Below are 22,670 nucleotides of genomic sequence, written 5' to 3' on the forward strand. Positions count from 1 at the left end.
AGCAGTTGCCTCGGTTATCAGATTGACTGTCATGGGATCACTGTGTTTGTGTTCAAGTAACCCTTATTTTACTTAATAATGGCCCCAAAGTGCAAAAGCAGTAATGCTGGCAATTCTGTTATGCCGAAAAGAAACCGTAAAGTGCTTCCTTAAAGTTCGTAATTTAACAAGAAAACGTATATGTTGAGGTTGCTAAGGTCTATGGTAAGAAGGAATCTTCTCTCAGTGAAATTGTGAAGAAAAAGAAATTCATGGTAGTTTTCTGAGAGACCACATTCACATAACTTTTATTACAGTATATTGTTTTAATCTATTTTTCTAGGTCTTTGCTTCTTATTTATTTTATTTTTATAATTGTTCTATTTTATTATTAGTTATTATTGGTAATCTCTTACTGTGCCTAATTTATAATTAAATTTCTTCATAAGAATGTATCTATAGGAAAAAAAACAGTATAGGTTTTGGTACTGTCTCTGGTTTTAGGCATCTACTGGGGTGGGGGCTTGGGACATATCCCCTGCAGATAAAGAGTGCTACTGTATTCATGGTCTATCATTTTCTTTTCCCTCCCTTCAAGGGTAATATCTATTCCAAATATTATACTTCTTTTTCTATTAGATTTCATTATAATTTGTTTACATATATGTGTCTTCCTAAACAATGAATGGTCAAATGTTGTTTGAATTTTATGTAAATGTCATCATACTGCATATAATGTTTACATGCTTTTTAGTTCTCCTTTATGGTTTGATATCCATCCATACATGGGACTTACGACTATTAGTACTGTACTTATGACTATAGCTTAATTTATTCATCCACTCTCCAATGGATGGAGACTTAGATTGTTTCTCTCTTTCTCTCTCTCCTCCTCCCTCTGTACTTCCCTTTCTCACTTCTTTCCTTCTTCTCTTTTTCTCTCTTTCTTTTCTTTCTTTCTCTCTCTCTCTTTCTTTCTTTCTCTCTCTCTCTTTCTTTTCTTTCTTTCTTTCTTTCTTTCTTTCTTTCTTTCTTTCTTTCTTTCTCTCTTTCTCTCTTTCTCTCTTTCTCTCTTTCTCTCTTTCTCTCTTTCTCTCTTTCTCTCTTTCTCTCTTTCTCTCCCTCCCTCCCTCTCTCTTTCTTTCTCGATTCCTTCCTCCCTCCCTTCCTTCCTTCCTTCCTTCCTTCCTTCCTTCCTTCCTTCCTTCCTTCCTTCCTTCCTTCCTTCTTCCTTCCTTCCTTCCTTCCTTTCTCTCTTTCTCTCTTTCTCTCTTTCTTCCTGCCAGGTACACATCTTAAATAGCTTCTCTAGGGCATATATCTAGGAATGGAATTGTTGGACTGTATATTTATATTTTCAACTTTGCAAAATAATGCCAAGGTTGTTTTTCCCCCATAGTGGTTATAATAATTTATGCCAACAGTCATGCATGAGAATTTGGGTTGTTCCATACCTCTATGCTCACTTAGTACCCAAGTTTTGTTTTCATAGTGATATTAATTTGCGTTTTCCCGATATCTAATGAGGCTGAGCATCTTTTCTTATGTGTGTCTATTATTCTTGATTCTTCTTCTGCAGAATTCATATTCCTCTTTTGCTATGTGTCTGCATTTTAAATATCCCAAAGGTAATTTTGAAAGCAAACAAGGGTAAGAATAAGTGCCATCTGTCTCTCCCCTCTGACCCTTCCTTATTGTTCTGCTGTGCCTGTACTGGTTCAGACCCCCATCACTTCCGTATATCTCATTTATTTGCAAATTCATCTGATCAGGTTTTTCTTCCTGGACCCCAGTTCTGACTGATGATCTAACTCCCTTGTAAAAAAAATGTTGATGACTCTCCATTGCCCGCAAAGTCTGAACTTCTTGCATCTTTTTGATTAATACCTACTCATATCTCTAATGTTAAGTCCCTGTAGTTTCATCACATACCTTTTACTTCTGTTGACTCTAACATCTTATTAATCCCAATATGAGCACCACAATTTCTTCCTTCCATGCCTGGTCACCATGAGCTCCACTGTTGTAACATTTTGTAATTGTTCATGTTTCCCTTATTCTACTTAACACTTTCAACCTGGTGTTACAGTTGTCTTTGTTAAGCAGTGAATCTAGAAGGTACAAGTATTCATTTTCTCCACCTTCATCTCAGTGCCTTTTATATAAGGTGATGGTAATTTTTGGAAATGAATGAAATTGTGGAATGGGAATAGAGACCAAGTCTAAGAATTTAGTCTTTCCACCCCCGTCCTCTTTTTGTTAAACTAGTCAATTCCTTCAGGCCAAGAACTATCTTCTGAGTTGTGTTTTTTTTTTTTTTTTTCCTAACTAGAGCATCTTTCACATAGTTGGCGTGAAGATAAAAAATGGCCATGGGCTTTATTGTTGATGTCGTGTAAGTAAACATATTTAAAATTATACAATAAACCATACAGAAGATACTTTGAAAAAAATTCTTAATGATGAGAAATAGTAAATATTTTAATGTGAGTTTGCTTAAAGAAAGCTGTTTAAATTTATTAGAAATTAAATCTGGGGATTATACTTTTTAAATAAATTGGACAGTACTGCTTATAAAAATACCGACAGGGATATGTATGCAAAAAATATTAAAGGGTTAATTATATGGAAATACAAAAGAATAAGATTGAATTTCTTATGTGAGTTAAAAATTTTCTCTAAAGTCATTTTTACAGGAATGTTCTAAAATATATTCATATATTTTTATTCATATATTTTTAGAGATGACATTATTGAGATATATATATATACTAGAGACCCAGTGCACGAAATTCGTGCATGGGGGGTGTGTCCCTCAGCCTAGCCTGCACCCTCTCCAATCTGGGATCCCTCTCACAATCCAGGACTGCTGGCTCCCAACTGCTCGCTTGCCTCCCTTCCTGATTGCACCTAACCACTTCTGCCTGCCAGCCTGATCACCCCCTAACTGCCCTCCCCTGCAGGCCTGGTCACCCCTAACTGCCCTCCCCTGCAGGCCTGGTCTCCCCCAACTACCCTCCCCTGCAGGCCTGGTCCCCCCCAACTGCTCTCCCCTGCAGGCCTGGGTCCCCCCCAACTGCCCTTCCCTGCAGGCCCAGTCGCCCCCAACTTCCCTTCTCTGCTGGCCTGGTCACCCCTAACTGCCCTCCCCTGCAAGCTTGATTGCCCCCAACTGCCCTCCCTTGCAGGCCTGGTCCCTCCCAACTGCCCTCTCCTGCTGGCCATCTTGTGGCAGCCATCTTGTGTCCACATGGGGGCAGCCACTATGTGTGATGGAGTGATGGTCAATTTGCATATTACTCTTTTATTAGATAGGATACACACACACACACACACACACACACACACACTCTCTAACAAAAATATTTCATATATATCCAATTCATGCACCAATACATTCTCTTTTTTAAAACCATTCTTCTCATTTTACAATCTCATCTTACAGAAACCCTGTTGGTAGATTTTGTGCTAATGACCCTGAATATGAGTTGGGCTGGTGTGCAGACAATACGTTCTATGTCTCATAGTGATGCTAGAAGAATGTAGTTATTTTCTTCAATGAAATTCCTCAATATCATTTAGATTAGTAGCATACCTGATTGGCTGATGACCCCAAAGCATTTCCTACCCCTTTCTTCTTTTATCTCTTGTCCCTTTACACTTGAAGTTGAAAAGCCAAATACTTGTATCTGACCCTGTTATGGCAAAAAATACTTAAGGTAAAGACTGTTGAGGACCTTCCAAGAAAAATAGTTTACTTCCCTTTACTTTTTTCTTGGGATATTGGTGAAATGATACTATTTATGGAACTGTAGTAGTCATGCTGTGACTACAGGGCAAAAGGTGGTGGTGGAGAACAAGGATGGGAAGAGGCTGGTTCCTGATGATGCTGTTGAGCAGTGGAATGAACCCTGGTTTGCCTCTCCCAGGTATAAGTATAAGAAAACAATTAATGTCTTATTTTTACTGTTCATTGGATTTTCTGTTATTGGAAGCAAACTATATCCTAATTGATAGAGTCACATGTTGAAAGAGTCATTCATCTGTACTTTGTCTATAATATTCTTGGAAATATCTATCTATCTATCTATCTATCTATCTATCTATCTATCTATCTATCTATCATCTATCTATCTATCTATCTGCCTATCTATCTATCTATCTATCTATCTGCCTATCTATCTATCTATCTATCTATCTATCTATCTATCTGCCTATCTATCATCTATCTATCTATCTATCTATCTATCTATCTATCATCATCTATCTATCTCAGCAGCATTTTGGTGAGGTTTCTGTTTTCCGTCCTGAAGGCTTTAAGAGATTCTCCCTTAGTTTCCTTTTCCTGAGATTTTATAACAATTTCTCATTCATTCTTTTTATATACTACATCTTTCTGGAACTGATTGTGAAAACTCTTACAGTGACGATAGTATCATATTTATGAAAATCTGAGTATTAACATTTCATCACATTTTACATCTGGATTACCATAAAATATTCTGTACTCATCTCCACAGAGGAATGCCTGGTTTACAGAAGAATTGCTAATTTTGCCACTTGGGGAATTTTTAACAACCTCTTCATACAAAGGAAAATTTTCTTTCTTAAAGTCCGAATTTCCCAGAAATTCACAAGACTTCTTACTTTGGAAAAGTTGTCTCTAGGAGCGAGGTATATCTATAAGTTCTTGAGATGCTTCCTTGCAAAATTTGTTTTGCTTCCTAACATCCTGATAGGATTTCACGGAATTATTGAACTTGAAGCATAGATATACAATCAATATGGGGCTTTACATTCTAGAGCAGGAATAGGCAATTTTTTTTTTTCTGTAAAGATCCAGATAGTAAATAATTTAGGCTTTGCAGGCCACATATGGTCACTATTGCATATTTGTCATTCTTTTTGTTTTTCTAAATCTTTCAAAATGTAAAAGCCATTCCCAGCTCATCAGTCATGAAAACAAGGTGTAAGTTGGATTCTGTCCATGGGCTATAGTTTACCCATCCTGTTCTAGAGGGTTATTCTGGAATGTTAAGAAGCTCCCACCACCCCCCCAAATTGAGGTAGAGGCAGTTGAGAGTACTTAACTTATATAAAAGTAAAGAGGGAGGGTGGGAGGGAGAGGGAAGGGGGAGGGGGAGGGGAGAAGAGGGGAAGAGAAGGGAAGGAAAGGGAAGGGGAGAGGAGGGGAGGGGAGGAGAGAGGAGAAGAGAGGAGGGGAGGGGAAGGGAGAGGAAAGAGAAAAGAGAAGAAAGACGAGAGAAGAGGGAAGAGGGAAGAGGGAAGAGGGAAGAGGGAAGAGGGAAGAGGGAAGGGAAGGAAAGGGAAGGGAAGGGAAGAGAAGAAAGAGAAGGAGAGGAAAAGATTCTGGCATTCAGCATTTATTTGTGTGTAGTAAGTGTGAGGGTAACTTTTGGTTTTAGCTGGAAATGTGGAGCATCACACTCACCTTGGCAACAGCAATAAAGCTTGAGTGGCTGTACATTAATGTGTTTTTCTTTCTTTTTTACTCATACATATTTTCCTGGCTTTGCACACTAGTTATTTTGCTTGAACTTGGAAGTCCCCAGATAGACTCAGGTACATAACTTTTGGAGTGGGCTATTTCTACTAAGAATTAATTTTGCCATTTGTGGTTTCTTTCTGAAGGTTTTATACTCAGATGGAAACATGTAAGTTCCATTTATTGTAGTCACTGATAACCTCTTTGAAAGTGTTAAAAGTCAAATTTATAAGTGGAGGAAAGACATGTCTTTTTCAATAGGGAATAAAGAATGGATATAGTGATAAATATCAGAATTTCATGACGCACTTTTAAAGACATAATTGTGTATGTCCCTGGTTAAAGTTATTAGGTGGGTATAAATAGTAAAGGCTAATTAGAAGGTTATAGTAGATATTAGTGCTGCTCGATAATATTTTCACTTCTACTCCTTCTGAGCATAGAAAGTATGCCCTTCTCTGCTTCTTTCTTGAAGTTACAAGTTACCTTGTGAATTTCCATGATGAATTAAAGTGACCCAAAGTAAGCAGTGTCACCTGGGCGAGGAGTAGATTTGCATAAATGAGAACAAAACTTGTGTCATATTAAACCACTTAGTTGTTGGGGATCATCTGTTACTGGTGCATAATCTAGCCTGTTCTCACTGATACAAAGATATTCATCATTGTGAAAATTTATAAATTGGTGCAAGTATGTCATATATACTAGTAAGTATATATAATAAGTAATAAATACATACAGTTATAGCAGTGGGTTTCATTCTGGTTTTAACTCAAATACAAACTTAACAGAGGTTGCCAATATAGAATTAAATAAATTATGCTACTTTGTTAGAGGCAGAAGCTGCAGAGTGCCCCTCTATCCAGCCTTCCCATCTCTCGCTTTATCAGACTTTGAGGCATCTGAGATCTTTGAGGCCCATTTGTAGAATTCCTAAGACTTAGCAAAGCTCAATTTAAAAACCACAACTTCAAGAAGATAGATAAGTAGCTTAATAATAGCAAGTTCTTTTTTTTTTGTCAGAAATATCCAGAGATAGAATGGGATACTCTAGCAGTGAGCTGCCATCATAGGAAGTGTTAAAATATTGATGGGTTATGCTACGCAGGTATGTGGTAGAAGACATCCTGTCATTGGATGGCCATTTCTAGTCTCAGAGTTTTAATTTTTGTTATTTTTTAAATCTTCATGGGACAATATTTTTTCCATCAGTGGAAGGGAGGGAGAGAGGGAGAGAAGGAGAGAGGGAGAGAGGGAGAGAGGGAGTGAAAGAGAGAGGTCCATGTGAGAGACATATTGATTGGTTACTTCCCAAATGTACCCTGACCCTGACCTGGGATGGAACTGCAACTGAGGTAGGAGCCCTTGACCGAAAATTGAACCCATGACCCTTCAGTCTGCTGGCCGATGCTCTAACCACTGAGCAACTGGGCAGGGCTAGCCTCAGAGTTTTTGATTTGTAGTCTTCTTCCAATGGACAACCTCTTGTGTTATTCTTTATTTCTCTCCCTTATTTTTCTTTAATTTATCCTTTCTTTATATTATATTTTAAAAATCTATTTATCTATCTATCTATCTGCATTGGTGTTCTAGAGCCAGCTTGTTCTAGGTCAGGAGAACCAAATTGTACATTTTCATAAAATTTTGGAGTGAGTTGTTATAAACATGGACATTATTAGAAACTAAATTATGTATCCCTAGCTGGTTTGGCTCAGTGGATAGAGCATTGGCCTGCGAACTGAAGGGTCCCAGGTTCGATTCCAGTCAAGGGCACATGCCCAGGTTGTGGGCTCGATCCCCAGTGAGGAGCATGCAGGAGGCAGCCAATCAATGATTCTCTCTCATCATTGATGTTTCTATCTCACTCCCTCTCCTTTCCTCTCTGAATTCAGTTAAAATACTAAAAAAAACCCAAACAAAAAACAAAATTATGTAAATTTACAATGGATTAAATTAAAAAACAAGGTAATAATACTCAAAACCCATCACTTCCTAATTACGTTGCTACCTTTTGCCATTATTTATGCTCTTGAGGTTTTTTTACACCTATCTTATCTGTGTGGTGGACATGTACTACGGTGTGCTACTGAACACCTCTCCCAACTTCGCTGAAATCAGCTATCACAGGAGCGTCTATACCACAGAAAGCATCAAACACTGCAAGTTAGAGCCTTTCCTCTGGAGAGCACCCTGTTCACCATGTACCAGCACCTGGCAGTGTCCATCCATCACTCTCTCTGCCTCCAGAACGTAAGCTCCATGAGGATACAGGCTTTGCTCGGTTCACTGTTGGCAGTCCATAAACATTTATTTACTGAATGAATTAATGACTGATGAATAACAGGGACTGCAGGCATTTCAAAAGAAGCCAGGTAAGAGAAGACCAGGGAGCAGGTGAGTGGGAAGGTCTGGAGGAGGTTGAATTTCCCTGTTTTCTGTGTGCTGTGCTGCCCTGTTTTACACAGGCAATGCACAGGAAGTGGCATCTAACACCATTCGGTTTGAAAAGGGGGTTATCCCCCCAAGTTCTCTAAAGACAGAGCTTCCCAAAGCAATCCCTGGGCCATTCACAAGTTCCTGAAGAGAATTTTACACATTTTCTTCCCTTGAAGTGCTTAATGCCAATACATTTGTAGGCAGAAGTGCTGATTTTGGGGGCAAAGAGATGATCTTAACTCAGAAAAACCTTTAATTCCCAAAACTGGATCTCAAAAAAAAAAAAAAAAATGTTTCTGAGGACATTTGGAGTGCTGTGGACCAGGGTTCATGAGCTAGCAATCTGTAGGCAGTGTCTGGGCTACAGATAGGTTAGGTCTGCATGGGAGTTAAAAGACTTGAATTAGTTTCCAACAATTAATATCAGGGGTTGTCTACTAAAAGTCTAAATTTCTGACTTCTCTTGGAAATTCAGTATATTCAGTAACACCAGGCCTGTACTACAAGACAAAAATCCACTTGAGCTAAGTAGTACTACCCTCTTTAGAGGAGTCACATACTCTCTGGCTCTACCCTACCCCTCCATGTCCCAAAGGCCCGATATACTTTACGTGGTCAGCCCTATTCTGTTAGGTTACTTCCCTGGTCCTTGTAGTTCTTCGATGTTGCTAAATAGTCATCCCCCCCATGTAGCATTGGTAACAATTGGGTAGCTAACAGAGGCTACATTCTGCTGTTTATTAGTCAGTAGTCCTTTCTACTAGACAGTTGCCCTCGCTAGGTCTCCTTTTCCATACGTGTAAGTAAAGTGGTTAGACCAGGTGATCACTAAAGCTTCTAACATTCTGTGCTTATACTGAATAACCTAAATACTCTATTTCTTTTCCAACTCTTATATTTCTATCTCTATTGCTCTATCTGTGTCTCTCCATTTCCATCTCTACCTCTGTCATTATTTACAAGATTATTTTCCTCTTGCTGAATATTTTAGGCCGCGATGCATAAAGGGTTATCTGTGGTAGACAGAAAGAGTGTGGGCCTTACTGGAAGTAAAGGAGCAGCTTGACCACCCATCCACTGTTCTCTCTTCTTTTAAGACGGATCTTTTGCTTTGTTTGGAGTCTTCATGGGGTCTCCATACATATATAAAGAACAGTAAAATTAGCATTTTTTCTTTATAAACTACATAAAATATCCATTACCATAAAGGATAAAATGCTTATCACATCTAAACAGACAGCTTTTGAAATAGTATTTATCCCTGTGAACCAGGTTCGGGAAGGACTGTTTCAGAGGCGGCAGCCCGATCACCAGAGGGGAAGGTGAAAGCTGCTGGGCACCTTGCTGGGATGTGATTTTGCTTTAAGCAAATCTGATGTTTTGTACTTTTTGTGGTGACTTTTGACCCTTCTGAATATAAAAAATTCATCATAAAAATGAAATGCTTTTTTTTTTAGTTTCATAGCTAGATGAGATATGCATAGTTGTGTGAAGATTTTTGCTCTTCTCCATTTCTTTTTTTGTTCAAATTAGAAATGTATTTGAAGCCTCTGGGTATAATTAGTATTTAAAATGCCAAAAAATTGACATTATTTTTAAGCAGGTAAGATATTTCACTGATTATTTTTGATATTTTATGTCTAGATAAAATAAAAAATGTGTAAAATGACAAGAAATTTAATTGCCTGCTGGTTGTGGAAGATGACGTTAGAAATTATGTGGAAATAAAAGCTACAGTAGAAACATACACTTTCAAGATTTAATAAGGTGTCTAATTTAGAAACAAATTTGTTTGCACAATTTATATTTTGGTCCCACTGATCCTTTCTTCCTCTAGATTGTTGTATTTTTTTAAAAAATATTTTTTATTGCTTGCAGAGAGGAAGGGAGAGGGAGAGAGAGATAGAAACATCAATGATGTGAGAGAATCATTGATCAGCTGCCTTCTGCACACCCCACACTGGGGATCGAGCCTGCAACCTGGGCATGTGACCTTGACCGAAATTGAACCCGGGACCCTTCAGTTCACAGGCCAACTTCATCCACTGAGCTGAACCGGCTAGGGCTTGTTGCATTTTTTTAAGCTATTACTATTATTATTATTATTATTATTATTATTGCAAGAGGAGACTGTGCTAGTAATTGATCTAGCTCTGGGAGATGACTTGACAATACCAGGTTACTCCCCCCAAATTCAACAGTTCCCTGATGTTGACCAGAAGCTTGAATGATGACATAATCAGTTGATTAACACATATTTTGTATGTTATGTGTATCATCTACCGTATTCTTACAATAAAGTAAGTTAGAGGAAATAAAATGTTATTAAGCAAATCATAAGGAAGAAAAAGTGCATTTACAGTATTTATTGAAAAAAATCTGCATATAAATGGTCCCATTCAGTTCAAACCTGAATTGTTCAAGGGTCAACTGTATAACTATGGGGAGTATGAAATACAAGCAAATGAATGTAACTTCCTCACAATAAATGTAGGTTATACCAAGAAGCTATATACCAGTGTAACACATTTTAAATAATTATTGAAAAGAATAAAAATTTAAAAAGAAAAGCATATAGTTAAAATTTTTAAACTTGATGCCAAAAAAACAACAACACACAACTAGTCAGATTTAAAAAGAATGACTGTTTTGGGACATTAAAATATTATTTGCCCTGTTTGGTGTGGCTAATTGGTTAGAGTGTCAGCCTGTGCACCCAAAGGTCATGGGTTTGATTTCTGGTTAAGGGCACATACCTGGGTTGCAGGTTCAGTCCTGGCCTGGGTTGGACCAAGTGGGGGAGGCAATCAATTGATGTGTCTCTCTCACATCAATGTTTTTCTCTCTCTTTCTCTTCTTTCTCCTTCCCTCCTTTCCTCTCTCCCTCCCTTCCATTCTTTCTAAAAATCAATGAAAAAATATCCTCTGGTGAGGATTAAAAAATTATTTTTATTTTTAAATGAATAGTTGCAATTTTATTATAACCTCTTGAAAGTTTAGTTGGTTTGTCTTTACCATTTTTCAACATAATGATAAGCATTAATAATACTAAAAAACAAGACAGTAGATTGATGATGCAATCTGAGAAAATGGAAATAACAGTAAAAAAATGTCCAGAAAATGTGAGCTACTTAAGGGCATGCATCATCTCTTATGTTGTGTAAACAAATGTAGTTCCCAGCCCTGTGCTGGCTGCTGGATGAATTAGACAAACTTCCTAACTCCAAGGACAGCTAAAGAGTCCGGCTTTGTTCCTTATATGTGTATTATTCATCTCTGTACTTTCAGTACCTAGCACAGAGATCAAAACATAAAAAACGATAAAAAATTTAAAAATAAAAAAGTCAATATCTGTATTGAAATGAATTCTTGTTTCAAAAGTGAAAAAATGCAATGTTGGAATCACTATGTTGAGTCATGTTTAGAAGCTAACATAAGCATAGGATCTCTTGAACTTGCTAGGATGCAAATTATTTAACAGTATTCAAGTAATAGCATTGTATTAGAGTTTATAGCGTTAAACATTTGTATTTATTTTAACATAGTGTAGTGAAAGAGCAGTAGTCTGGGGTAAGGTACCTGTGTAATCTTGGGTAAGAAGTTACCATCTTTGAACATGATATTTTTTAACATGAAGGTCAAAGAAAGGTCTTTTAAAGCTAAAGTCATAAATGCCCTTAAGGAGGCCTTGAATGACTTTGAATGGTATGCAAAATGATGTATAGATGTTTGGGAATATATATATTTTTCTTTGGAGAGGATCTAAACTTCAATAGATTCTGAGGAGTCTATTCTCTCTCTACCCCCTAAGTTTAATTTCTGGTCTAAATTATCTCTAGGGCTCATTTTACTTTAAAAAAATAGTATTTAGCCCAGCTGGTGTGGCTCAGTGGTTGAGTGTAGACCTCTGAACCAGGAGGTCAGGGTTCAATTCCTGGTCAGGGCACATGTCCGGGTTGTGAGCTCCATCCTCCGTGTAGAGAGTGAGGAGGCAGCCGATAAATGATTTTCTCTCATCATTGATGTTTCTCTCTCTCTCTCCCTCTCCCTTCCTTTCTGAAATCAATAAATATATATATATTTTAAAAGTTTTTAGCGTAATAAGTAAAAATTGTATTCAGTATGTTAAAATTAGGAAATAAATCTTTCAATTTGTTATTGTACAAGAGAAATTGCACTTTGGGTTGTTTTTTGTTTCCTACCCTAATTGAATAATTAACCCATCAAGCAGCTAATGAACATTTATTGATAACCTTTATATATTCTGAACTGTTGTAACAAAAGGGAATAGTGAAAGGCATACAATATCTTCCTTCAAAAAAACCCATTATCTAATTAGGAAGACTAAATTAACCTAATCTTTAATTTTATCATAGTCATGGATATGCATCTCACAACATGGAAAATTAGAGGGAAGCTATACTGGCTATGAGATAGATTATCAATTCTAGCTGATGTATTAAGGAGACATTTTTAGGGTGTGTTAATTCATTCATGCGAGACACATTTACTCAGCACTGACTGTATGCCAGGCACAAAAATATACTAATAAATAATATAGTGTCTCAACATTAAGAACTGTTGTGGTATAGTAAATCAACACAGACACAAATAATTGTGGTGTTATGATCCAGTATTTTAATTTAGATATCATGAAGGTACCTGGGAAAACAGAAGAGTCACTCTAAGCTGACCCGTAAGGTGGCTGTCAGTGGTCTCAAGTCTAATTGAGTGGTGCGATAAATAAACAATTAAAACATAGGACAAAATATCTTGTATCAAAATTTGCAATGAAGTGCCAGGCAGCTTCTGAGGAAGGAGACTTCTCTGTCATCTGTGGGGAAGGAACTATGACAGAACAATCTAAAAAAAGACTTTGTGAAAGGTGTGGAACCATGACTATGGTGGGATTTAATCACAGTGGAGATGGGCAGAGAGGGGGCAGCAGGAGCAAAGACATTGGCCAATGTTATATTTATGGCAGCACATTGTCCAGTTTACCTGAACGCAGGGTGGATATAAAGGAGCAGCAGGAACAAGGTTGGAAAAGTAAACCAGGGTTGAGGGAGGAGTCCAGGCCTTATCTTTGAGGTAGTGAAGAAGTATTATGGATTTATGAACAAGGGGAAAAGAAATTACTTTATGCTTTCTGGAGCTTAACTTGGAATGCATTGAAATGGGAAGAGGGCCAGATAAAGATACTGCTTCAGCAATAGACTGGCAAGAAGTAACGAGAAGCTAGCTAGACAGAGGCCAGTGCCGTGGGAACAAAGGGGAGGGGCAAGTTTCTGTGGCTTTGCAGGGGCAGAAGCAGCAGGATCTGACAGATGCTGAGGTGTGGTACTAAGTGAAGGAGCAGGCAAAGATGAGTCCAGGATTTTGCACCTGGCCCCCTGGGAGGAGGTTTTGCTGTTGACAGAAATGAGAAAGTCAGAAGGATAATTTGTTTGAGGAAGGAAAGAAGGTAATGAGTTTAATTTTTATTGCAGTCAGTGCTATGGGATTAGTCATGTAAAGTTTGGGAGCATGGAACATGGGTTGGATTTTGAAAGACAAACTGAATTTGGGTAAATTGGAGGAGAGAGTTGGACATGCCAGGCAAAGAACCAGCATGCACAGAGACTCATGAATGATAATATTTAGGCAAACCCTAACAAGGAATATGATTTAAATCAGCAGATATTTATTGAGGTTTACTATATTGTAAAATCATGGATTAAGTTAATATGACTTGTTTTCTAAGCTTTGCACAGTGCCTAGCATTTGGCATGTGCTCAGTAAATATTTGCTGAATAAATAAATGAAGATCCACTCGATGCCAACCCTTGTGCAAAATACTGAGAATAGAGGCAGAGAGAAATAAATCTGTGCCCTCAAAGGGCTCATAGTTAAAAATTGTGTGTGTGTGTGTGTGTGTGTGTGTGAGTGTATGTAATGCAAGCATGTCAAACTCGTGGCCCGCAGCCCACAACGAATGTTTTTGCAGCCCATCCAATATAAAGGTATGTAAGAAACTGTTTAATAAAAATTTCGTAACTTAATTTTTACAGTATCCTGTTATACATAATTATTAATAACAAACTACAGTGTTCGCTAATGACTGATTACTATAATCATGTTGCATTCATTTCCCTTACGTGGCTTATGCGCAGGTGCACCATTTCTCTCCACTAATACTAGCAGCGAATATTTCAGCAGCCGATTGCCACGTCATTAGTCTTGGACTGACTTGTTTGGTGTGCACAACAGGAAATATTTCGCTTTTGGAGAACAAAAACAATAGGTTTATTTGCGTTATGCTTATTAATTTGTGCAATTACTCAGTGTCTGGTAAGTTACTGTTCAAGAAAAAATATTAATTTTTATTAAAATGTTCCATTATTTTATGTTGATGATTACTCATTTATTTCAGCCCTTTGTATTCAGCATGTCTCTATCAAAATAAACCTACGTTTCTATGAAAATAGAAGCTTTTGTTTTTTTTTGGCAGCCCACAAAAACTTAAACCTTGTTTATTTGGCCCGTGTTAGCCTTTGAGTTTGACATGCTTGGAAAGGTAATAATGTATGACATGGTAATAGAGTTGTATGCTAAGTGTGAGAGGTACATCCAAGAAGGCTTCACAGGAATTACACTGACCTCTTCAGAAAATGGATGTCATCTAGAAGAATGCATGGAAGCTGGTGCCAGATAGATAAGGAAGTGGAGGAAGGGGTTCTAGACAGAGGGCATCTTATGTGCCTAAGCATGGATGTTTGAAAGTGCATAATTGTTGAGACTTAGAGGGAGGTCATTTCTTAAAAGACCGTCTGTGTTGTGCTAAGGAATTATGGATTTATTCTGATTGCCCCGAAGTGCACTGAGATATTATGAAGAGAAGGGGTGATGTCAGAGTTATACTCTTAGGCACAGTAACCAGCAAGAGTGAGGCTGAGAAGGCTCAGCTTCCTACACACTAGAAACATACTTAAACCTCTTCAGAAGGTCCCAGGAAAAATCCTAAGGATGATAGTTTAAAAAATCCATTTGCTGGCTTCTCATCCATTAGTTGGCTTCACTCTTTGGAGACTAAAATACTCTAATTTCTGTATGGGAAACTTTGACCCCTCTTTCCCTAAGTTATAGCTATTAAGAGAGACCATGATATATCGTAGAATTGTACACTTGAAACCTATATAATCTTATTCACCAATGTCACCCAGATAAATCTAATTTAAAAAAGAGACCATGAAAATTTCCCACTACTAACACTATTGGTGGCCATGAGAGGCACCCCATGTTAACAGTAAAAAACATGACATATATTTTAAATTTAGATTTTTCACTTCCTAGCTATATAACTTGGGGTATGTTCATTAGTAAATCTAAACTTGAGTTTATTCATCTGAAAAGTAAGGCTAAAACTTCATAAGAAAATACATGCATTTAATCATTTTGTTGGGTTAATTTATAATCAATAGATGTTGAAAGACAGGGTATGTTTTTCCAAGTCTGCTTTTTTTCTTACATTTGCAAATAAGAAGTGTTGTATCCAAACAAATTATTCTTCCAATATTTTTGAGGACACGATATATTCTTGAAGCTGTAATTTAAAATTTCCTTTCAGTTAAATATAATTATTCTAAAATTGGCATATCTCTACATATGCTTGCTTGGTGAAATTGAATATTACTTGCCTGTTTCTAGGTGACATAAGTGGGAATAAGACAATTATAGACAATTCTGGTAGCAAAGTTGCCATATAAGGCTAATAAGAGTGGATGGCTTAGCTAGATTTTTTTTTTTTTTAAGTTTCAGGTAGTTAAGTTTTTTTCTTCTGGTTTTCACTTTGTATTTGATCCTGAAGAAAACAAAGTACCATCTAACTGCATTTATCTCAAACGTTTTTTATCCAAGTCTTCAATATAGAATCATAATAGTTGGTACATCTGAATTATCTGACATTTGGAGTTCATAAATTGCTTTATAAATATGACTTAAGCCTTGTGGGAAGGCAGCAAAAGCAGTCAGTAGCATTTATTGGATACTAATGATTGTACCAATGCTATAGGGGTGCTATTGGGGTTAACAAAATTGAGAAAGAAAATATGTTCTATGCTTCCAGGCAGCCTACAATTTATCCAGATGGTTCTAACACAAATAATTTGTTTTTTACTTTTTATTTTGAAATATAGAGTCACAGGAAGTTGCACAGGTAGTACAGAGTGGTCCTGTATCCCTTTCACCTAGTTTTCCCCAGTGGTTACATCTTAAATAACTGAAGTATAATATTTTTAAAAACCCAGAAAATTGGTCTGTGTAGTTCTGTGTCATTTTATCACATACATATATTCATGTAATCAGAAAAAAAAAGAATTAATGAATTTCTTTTGATGCTAAGGTTACTTTTACCAGTTGAGTTTCTTTTTTTGGCGTTTGTTGAAATAATAATATGTATTTTATTATGTGTTGAATTGCATTGATAGATTTTTTTAATGTGAAACCAACCTTACATTCTGGAGATAAATCCTTCTTGGTTATGAGTACAGTACCACTGTTTGTATATTGCTGGATTTTATTTCCAAAAATTTCTGGAGTTGTTTTTTTTTTTTTTTTTTGTATCTGTATTCATGAAGAATATTGATCTGTAGCTTTCTTGTTTTTATTTTGTCTGGCTAACGTATCTGAGTTTACTGGCCTCCTAAATGTATTGTGAAATATGTCCTCATCTTTAAATACTTTTGTAACTATTATATTTTTCTTAAATATTTGATAGAATTTTCAAAGAAGCTATCTGGATTTGGAATTGTCATTGTTGTTAAGATTTTTTAAAATGAATTCAATTTATTTAATTGATATAAGATATACACAAGAAAAACCACACACATCATAATTAAATTGCCAAATGCTAGTGATAAACAGACGTACTTAAAAGCAGCCAGAAAAAAATGACCCATTACATAGAAACAAATATGAGAATTATTACAAAGTACTTAAGCCAGCAATGAATGGAACAACTCTTTAACATGCTAGAAGATCATCTTTCTTATGGATAACAAACAAAACTCCTGTTTGTTATCCTGGGTCCTCTCTCCCGAATACTATCTATTGGGTGGATTGCAGTAATGGTAATTGAAAGCTTTCCTGGTGACCATGGAATCAAAGTAAAAGGAGACTGAGATATTCTTAAAGATTGTTTGCCTCAGACACAGAAAAATCTTGTGAACACTGTCAGTCTCACAAACACAGTCCTCCCAAATTGCCCACCTCAGTTCAATGCAATTTTGCCTTGCCAGTGGAAAATGTCAAATATTTGGGGGTCATCATTGATGTTTCACCTTCTCTTACCACCCAGTCTTTTAGGAAATTATGTCAGTTCTACCATCAGAATAGGTCAATGTCTTGTCACCATTTCCACTGCCACCATGCTTGTCACCATTAACGGTGCTAGTTGCCACAATTTTGTGCTAGGAATATTATAGCTCTTTACCTCTTTACTCTGCTTCATCCCTTCCAACCTGCACACACTCCTTCCTCCAGTTTAATGTTGACAGAGTATCTAAAGTAACGCTGTTAGTGTATGTCATATCATATTAATCCTCTCCAATGGTTTTCCATCTCACCCAGAGTAATAGCCAACTTCCTTTGAATAGTCTACAAGGTGCTACGTAGACTAGCCTCAGCTGCTTCTCTCTTTCTGTCACACAATGCATTTCAGACATAGTGATATCCTTGCTATTTCTTAAACACTCCAGGCATATTTCCATCCGGGGCCTTAGTATTTCTGTTTTTTTTTTTTGTTTGTGGGGATTTTTTAATAATCCTGAGGATATTTTTTCCATTGCTTTTCAGAGAGAGTGGAAGGGAGGGAGGGAGGGGGAGTGAGGAGAGAGAGAGAGTGTGAGAGAGAAAGGGAAAGAGAAAGGGAGGCATTAATGTGAGACACATCAACTGGTTGCCTCCTGCACCTGCCCCAACTGGGGGGCAGGGAGCGAGCCCTCAACCGAAGCATGTGCTCTTGATTGAGAATCAAACCCGAGACCCTTTGGTGCGTGAGCTGATGCTCTAACCACTTAGCAATACCAGCCAGGGCTTGGTTTTGCTTTATGCATCAGGTATCCACATTGCTTCTCTCACCATCAGCAGGTTCTTATTCAGTCACCTTCTCTGTTAGGTCTTTCCTAATAAACCTATTTAAAATTGTAACCCTCTCCCTCCTCCTCATTCTCTTTCTTTTCTCTACCGCCCCCGCCCCCCCGACAAACTCACACAGTAGGATTGGTTATCCTCCAACATAGCTAAATATCTATCTCTTTTTTTTTTTTGGTTTGATTTTTCTTTCTATTCCACCTAGAGAATGTAATTTTTGTGTGTTTTAATCACTAGAATAGCTTTGTTGCCTAAAACACCACTGAGGACATTATACTCACTCCAGAGATATTTGTGGAATAAAGGAATATTTGAAGTCAGTTATTTAGTGACTAGATACTTGTGCCTTCCAGACTCAGTATTTCTTTGTCCTTGACAGTGTTGTACCAAAACCTGCAGGTTCTTGATCTATGAGTCACACACACCATCCTGTTGCCACGTTCTCTTTTTGCAGTCAGGTTACATAACACCCATGACTAGGGCAGTGCTTTCTTTTGTATTCAGACAGGTTTTCCTGGCCTTGCACATCAGTTATTTTACTTTTCTTGAAAGTCCTTCAATAGGACTCAGATATATAGCTTTTGGAGAGGGTTGTTTGTATGGAGTACTAATTTCATCATTTGTGGTTTCCTTCTGAAGGTTTCATTCTCAGATGGTAAAATTAACAAGTTCCAGGGCAACTCCTTGTAGCCACCAATAACTTCTTTGAAAATGTTAAAAATGAGTTCAATTCAGCTGTGAATATTTGAATTCATATAGTCAGTGGTTATTCCATGCTACCTCCTTATTATAAACTAGAGGCTCAGTGCATGGATTTGTGCACCGGGGGGTCCCTCAGCCTAGCCTGCGCCCTCTCGCAATCCGGGACCCCTTGGGGGATGTCGGATAGCCGGTTTTGGCCCAATACCTGCAGGCCCGATCCAGACAGGAGGGAGCCCGATCCTGTGTGTCGAGCGTCTGCCCCCTGGTAGTCAGTGCACGTTATAGCGGCCACTTGACCAGTTGTTCAGTCATTTGGTCATTCGGTCACTTAGGCTTTTATATATAGAGATGGTGGTTAGGCCGGTCAGTGTCACAAAATCCTATTTTATCCACATGAAGCTGAATGGTAATTTTTTTTTGAAAAGCAAATATTTTACATGTTTATTGTTGACACTGTTACAGATGCCCCCCAACCCCCCTTTGCCCACCTCCACCCAGCCCCCCCCCCCCCTCAGGCCTTCACCACATTATTGTCTGTATCCTTGGGCTAGGCATATATTCATATATGTTCTTTGGTTGATCTCTTCCAGTACCCCCCACCCCTCTCCCCTCTAATATCTGTCCATCTGTTCCATGTATCCATGCCTCTGGTCCTGTTTTGTCAGTTTATTTTGTTCATTAGATTCCACATATAAGTGAGATCATGTGATATTTATCTTTCTATGACTGGCTTATTTCACTTAGCATAATCATCTCCAGGTCCATCCTTGCTGTCACAAAGGGTAAGAGTTCTTTTCTTTTTAAAAGCTGCATATTATTCCATTGTGTAAATGTACCACCACTTTTTTATCCACTCAGCTACTGAGTGATGCTTGGGCAGTTTCCAGATCTTGGCTATTGTACATAATGCTGCTATGAACATAGGGGTGCATCTATTCTTTCTGATTGGTCTTTTTGGATCCTTAGGATATGTTCACAGAAGTGGGATTGCTGGGTCAAACTCCATACTATTTTCAACAATGGCTGCACCAGTCCAGTCTGCATTCGCACCGCAGCTGATGAGGTCTGAATTCCAAAATATTATCATGTCAGGTAGAACCACCACCAACAATAATAACTGCATCATAATAAGCTGTGACCACCTATTCTTGGAAATACAGCCCAGGAACATGTTAAACCCACTATAGAAATACAGTCAGCGTGTTCTGGTCTATGGGAAGAAATCCTGCTGAAGAAATGCTATTTTTAACAAATAACTGAAAGAATAAAAAATAAACAAATGGATTTCAGAGACATGTTAACATATTAGGCAGTTTCAATGTATAGATTATATTAAGATCTTAATTAAAAACTATAAAATAAGAAAATATGAATATAATTGAGTGTTCAATTTTATGAAGGAATTATAAACTATAATTTTTTAGATGTGATAATAGTATTAAGGTCATTTTAAAAAGAATCCCTAACTTTTGGAGATATATAATAAAAAATATTTTCTGGGAAAATAATATGATGTCTAGAGTCAAGGAAGTAAAATGGAAAAAGATTGAACATGAGTTAATTTTTGAAGCTGGGTGGTTAGGATTTATTGTTAGTATTCTCTCTACTGTGGGATATGTTTGAAATTTATTTTTTTCCCATTTTTTTTTTATTGTTTGAAGTATTACAAATAGTAGTACCTATGTCTCCTTTTTTTTTTCTCCATTGACCTCCCCCGGCATCCCCTACCCCCCAGTACATGCCTTTACCTGCCCCCCATCAGTGTCTTGTATCCATTGGTTATGCTTATATGCATGCATACAAGTCCTTCGGTTGATCTCTTACAGCCCCCGCCCCCCCCCCGCCCCACAACCTCCCCTGCCTTCCCGCTGTAGTTTGACAGTCTGTTCAATGCTTCTTTGCCTCTGTATCTATTTTTCCCCATTTCTTTCCTTTAAAAATTTTTGCCTCTGCAGACTAGAAATAAACATATAATAACAAAAAATGTTTGAGTCCCAATTTCAACGTCCAACAGTTCTGAGTCTCCGTTTCAATGTCAAACAGTTCCTTATGTGTACATGTCAACAATGATATCTGGATGGTGGGCACATGGTGGCAATGCAGATCCGACCCTCTCTGGTTTGGTCCTAGGCAACCTGCTGCGACGCACAGCTGCTAACTGCTAGCGTGGCAAGGCGTCCTCAGCGTCTCCCATCTCTGAACTGTTTCTCCTCTTGTCTTCGTGGTTGGAGCAGACCTGTCAATTCCTCTCTGTTGCAGGAATCCACATGGTCTTGGAGTTGTTTTCTGAAAACATACAAACATATTCTCGACCAAAAGTTAATAAAAGAATCTTTTCTATATAATTGATTAGGGATCCTTTTTATTTTTGCCCAAACGATTTTCCTTTGTCTTATTTAGACACCATGTGTGTTTTTCATGGGTGTCTTGCTGTTAGCATTACAAATGAAAATTACTTTTGTAAAGTAAAAATTTTCTAGATGTAATTTACTTATAGGATATTTTTCCTTACATGATATTACCCTACTATCCCCCCTTTTTTGATTAATGGAGGCTTTTGTAAATTTTATAATGTAGTCTTGATAACTTTAAATTTTAATTTTTTGCCCAAAAATATGACTGCTTTAGGTTCATTGCATGTTCAGGAATTTTACCATGAGATGAACTACCAATAGAAATTTTAGTTACTACTTTAGGAACAGCTTTTTGTCCAGTACAATTAAATTTTCTTGAATATTCATTTATTTCAATTAGCCTATTTAAATTAATCTGAAAACTTGATTATTATTTTACTGTCAAATTTAATACTCTACCAACAATCTTAGTTTACCCTGTAAATATTGGTGGAAAGGATTATTTGCATTCTTGAGTAGGTCCTGAGCATTCCTGGTGCTAGGCTAGATTTAAATATAGGGCAGCTGCTGTTGGCCAAGTCTCTGTCTGTTATCTGGGTCCCAATCTGAGCTGGGTGTGGGAAGCAAAGCAGCCATGGGGGCAGGAGACCTCCCTCAGATGGGGTGAGGGTTCAGGCCACAAATTGACTAAGAGAAAAAAAGGATGTTTAAATGAGACAATAAGAACCAGAGAATGGGCTATAAGACTCTTGAGAAAGTACCAAGTGAAAGGAGGCCAAAGAAGATTTTTAAATCCTGACTACCTAGTAAAAATCACGCAGGTTCTGTTCCAATATTATAGTCCCCTAACAAAGTACAATAACAGATAAGTGTAAAGTTTTATTTTTTAACTTTGTAATACATTTGTGTCTTAGCCATATAAAGGTAAGTCAGAAAGATTGGCAATTCTCCCAACTTTTCACCAAGCCACAGCTTCCCGGCATGTTTAATGAGAATGGATTACAGTCTTATTATAGCCCTTGGGGTGGCTGAGACATCTAATCTCCAAACTAGAACGTTCAGCCTCCAGCTATAAGCAGTCTTGTCTTTTATATAGATATAATTTCTTATGCCTCCCATACCCCACAGGTGCTTGGGAAGCACTAGACTAAACCATAAATCCCACTTGTTATCCTCTCTACTTGGGATCTATTCTCTGGGCCCTATATCATTGTTTACATAGAGTAATCAGTGTCTTTTTTTTTTTTTTCACACAGAGACACACTTCAAATGGAGCAGATGTCAATTTGTCGACCAGCACATATTTATTGATTTCCCAGGCATAGTGGGGAAGGAGAATATATACTTTGCTTCACCATCTGTTTCTTATAAGAATCCTTTTATTTCCCCTATGACTCTGATATTGCAAATTCCACTGACATTGGTATTACAAAAGTCATCAGTTCACTCACTTGGTTGTCATTTAATAAATGTTTGATGTGTGGCTGACAAATGTCTGACTTGGGGCTCAGCCCTGGAGACAGAAGTGAATGTATGAAACATGGTCCTTTCTTTTCTCGGTACTC

The 22,670-nt window shown here is 37.5% G+C and overlaps 1 protein-coding gene across 3 annotated transcripts in view; it reads left to right on the forward strand.

The window, feature by feature from the left end:
* PDE4B (phosphodiesterase 4B) overlaps positions 1-22,670 on the forward strand; it is a 555,855-nt gene that overhangs the window by 42,220 nt on the left and 490,965 nt on the right. The window contains exon 2 of one of the 3 annotated variants that reach the window (XM_080658070.1): positions 2,312-2,374. The exons of the other annotated variants lie outside the window; for them this stretch is intronic. The gene's annotated coding sequence lies outside the window, so the exon portion shown is untranslated. The remainder of the gene's footprint in view (positions 1-2,311; positions 2,375-22,670) is intronic. 3 annotated transcript variants of the gene reach the window in all.

Source organism: Plecotus auritus (assembly GCF_963455305.1).
Source record: "Plecotus auritus genome assembly, chromosome: 2".
Taxonomy (NCBI): domain Eukaryota; kingdom Metazoa; phylum Chordata; class Mammalia; order Chiroptera; family Vespertilionidae; genus Plecotus; species Plecotus auritus.